Consider the following 4,042-nt stretch of genomic DNA (forward strand, 5'->3'; position numbering starts at 1 on the left):
TTTTTAGGGGTGCACAGGCAGTTAGGAGGTTGCTGCTTGACCTCTTGGCTTACATGGGAACCACACGTACCCTTTAATCTTATCTTGGAGGGGGGGGGGGGGGTTGCAGTTCGGATCTTGCCCTTAGAGTCTCTTCTGAATCCACTGGCTAGTCCTGGGCCTTGGCTGTGTAACACAGATCCTATTCCCGTGTAATAGTATGGCGCCGAGCGGGAAGGGGTTAAGAGAAGGGATAGAGACGAATTTCTTCTAACATAGAAGTCTATGGAGAGGGAGAGAGAAGACTGCTGGAGGGAGCGAGAGGCCTCCTGTACATGGGCAAATATGGTTTGGAAACTCCAGGCTGTATAGGGGGCCACCTTTCCGGACGGAATCTGGTCTGGAGACCTGGACGCCCTTTGTCCCATTGTGTATATAGCATAAAACATTGGCGATATTGGGGGGGCTGGGACTCCTAGCCTCATACATCACCATGCTACAGGGATTCTGGGGGCCTGGACTGGGTTTGGGCCAATATACACCAAATTTTTCTCTCCGGTGTTCCCTATGTGCAGGACACCAAAGAGACACCGTATATAAGAGAGAGGGGGAAGAGAGCAGCCTGATAACTGGAGAAAGAAGCATTTTACCTTCACCAGATCTATTACAAAGTTTCTTCTATTCACCTGGATTATTCATTCCTGATCATTTTTAGACTTTACTTACCAAACTGGAGCCAAGGTAATGGCGGACACTGATGTTATTTCTAAGCAAGTGTGTAACATACTAACTCAATATGTAATATTTTTAGGGGGGGGGATGGGCTTGTGAAATGCTGTGACTTGCAGATGATCTAAATTCATTACTACAGTAAAATCCCTCCAATAAGGCCCCGGGTCCAGATGATGAAATATTCTGGATTATCAGATAGCCAAGCTCTGGACGGCCGGGTGCCGGATTAAAGGAATTTTACCGTACAAGATGTTTTACTTCGAGATCTGTGACTTTGCCTGTTATAAATTGTGCCTTTATATAGCATCAGGATATCTACAGTATACGGTGTATGCCGGGCCGCTCGCTGCCTTTTGTGAACGAAGGCGACGGCGCAGCATGCAGAAGCGTTACAGTGTGCAGAGCCTTGTCTAATGCTGCCTTGCATTGCCGGAGTCTTAGCGCTGCGATATATTACACCCATATCCTATCAGCGCTATACAAGTAAGCAAAAATAATAGGAAATCAGATGATAAACTCCAAAGCTTATTTGCTGCCCGTCCCCATTTCCAAAAAATTGGAGCTGGCCCAACGATGGACTGTATATTTGTCAAGTTGTTGCCCCCTGCAGGAAAGGAGTGGTGTTGCTTGCAAGAAAGTTCTCACAGACAGGCGCCCTTACCTCCATTTAACCACATTTTTGCACCATATGACACAAGTACTACGTTTAGGCTTCATTTTGGAGGGAATAAAAATAATGTATATTAATAATAAAACCCCAAAACACATGTGGTGATTGGTAAGATACAGCAGGGTTTCTATACACTGCAGGACCCAGCCTTATGGACAGGATCGGCTCCGGAGCTTGGAGAATATTTTCTTACACTTTTGTATGGACCTGTGTAAATAAAGACACTTTATAACCAAATCTAATGTTTTCGGACATCCCCCTTCGAGGAGCATCGGATGGTACATTCGGTCGTGTGCATGGGGCCTAAGTAAGAGCTATATGAATGGAGATGTGTTGTGACCTCTAGTGTGCCGCAAGCAAAGTTTAGTGTTTGACTAGAGGTCACAGTCGTGGCACTAGGGGGCGTAAGGTCTCTCCACTCATTAACTTTGACAGTCATCTTTGGTTATGCAATGGAAGTGGCGGCTAAAGCTGCAATGTAGACCTAGCCTAAGGCAGGGCCAGCAGGGGGCAGTGCATGAACATCATGGCAAGGGTAGGTTTGCATACGCAATCTAATTAATGGTTGATGGGAGAAAGATAAGAACCGGTAAGTCAGAGATCCAAAGAGGAAATATAGGGACTGGCACCACTTGCTATATCCACGTCAAACCAGGGTTAAGGTGATATCGTCACTCCTTAGGGAGAGATCACCATGTAGGTGTGTGGAGTCTTATTAAGCCATTTGCGCTCCACTGTGAGGGATCATGGGAAGAATATGCAAATCTGTCTTCCATGATGTCAATAGGACTGTACTTGATAAAATCCCACATCATTGCAGCAAAGGCCTCTGGGAAGGTCAGGCATGACGATAAAGGGAGCGCTCCCTTGTGGGCAGCGTGACTGAGGCACTGTCTTCCTATTTACAGCGTGGAAGACAGATTTGCATATTCTTCCCATGATCCCTCACAGTGGAGCGCAAATGGCTTAATAAGACTCCACACACCTACATGGTGGTCTCTCCCTAAGGAGTGACAATATCCCCTTAACCCTGTCTAGAAGCCTCTCACCTCTGCCAAGTCAGTCTTCTCTGCGCTGGGCTGAAGAGATCCAAATAGATCGAAACAGCTGTCCTCGGCTGAGAAGACTGACTTGGTAAAAACCCACATCATTGCAGCAAAGGCCTCTGGGAAGGTCGGGCATCATGCTAAAGGGAGCGCCCCCTAGTGGGCTGCATGACTGGGGCACGGTCTTCCTATTTACATCATGGAAGACAGATTGGCATATTCTTCCCACGTCAAACCAGGCAGGGACAAGCAAATACATTTGAGACCTAATAAAACCTAGTCGTGCTTTTGGGGGTCATATGAAAGATGAGATTCGCAGCATTCATATTGCTCCAAGTTTTCAAGTCTACCCGTAAAATTTCCAAGCGGTCACCAGGTAAACCCAGTCGGGATTGGAAGCCGCTATATATCAATATGGCAATCCTGACTGTGGTGACATCTCTGAAAATTCTGATCCCAGTCATATAGGACCTAACAGGAAAAGAGACAGAAACAGCGCCACGCCTGTCTATGGGTTGTGTCTGGTATTGCAGCTGCAATGTTTTCCTATTTTACTAGCCCTTAAAGGAATACACACACACACACATTATATATATATATATATATATATATATATATATATATATATATATATATATATATATACACACACACAAACATATCTCAGGACAGGACTGAGTTACAGCTCCCTACTATACGGTAAGGTGTGTACTACCTGGCAGTAAGAGGATGATGGATGACCGCGCCAGGTCTTATCAGTGTGGGAAAGGTTAATGGTTAGGTGGAGTGAAGCCATTTATATATAGCAGTGTGTACGGCTGTCACTACACACACATTGCATTGTACACAGCCACTAGTCAGGATCATTCCCTCAAGGCTTTACCAAAGTGTGAACAGACTGCAAAGGATTCTGTATTTTGTTTAAGGCTACAGAGACGGGTCTGTAAGAAAACACCACAGGCGACAAGTGGATGCTATCTGTGTCCTGTACAGAGCCAAACACTGCAATGAATGTCTCCAAAGAAAAGATGATTCTGCCAGTTTATATAAGAGATAGTCCAAGGAACATGATCGGTCAAGCCACAGTCCGGCTGACGCGTTTTGGTTAAAAAACCTTAGGTTGGTCTTACACGGCTGTAATGTAAGTAGAGGGTTTTCAATTGCAGACACATATTCAATGCGGCCTCTTACACCACCGGATATTTTATCGGTGGTGTGGCCAGGCTGCAACTGTGGTCCGTAATTTATAGAACATGTCCGTAATGGCTGTGAATTGCAGAACTGCACGGACTCGCCCATAGAACTCTATGGGCAAGTGCGGCAGGACACGGACATCTGCGGACCGTACATTCAATACGGTCGTGTAAGACCAACCTTAGTCATAAACGTTATATCTATCTATCTATCTATCTATCTATCTATCTATCTATCTATCTCCTCTGTACTGCACTCAGGTATAGGTCGGCGCTATACAAACAACAAAAGACCCCAATGTGCATTATTCTTATTATTTTAGTAACATTTCTTAGCCATATTACAAAATCGCCTTCTCCTCTTTTGCTAATAGGTTACGTTTATTATTATTATATTAATAAAAGATCATTTATTAGTCCGA

The sequence above is a fragment of the Leptodactylus fuscus genome, chromosome 2, assembly GCF_031893055.1.
Source record: "Leptodactylus fuscus isolate aLepFus1 chromosome 2, aLepFus1.hap2, whole genome shotgun sequence".
NCBI lineage: Eukaryota > Metazoa > Chordata > Amphibia > Anura > Leptodactylidae > Leptodactylus > Leptodactylus fuscus.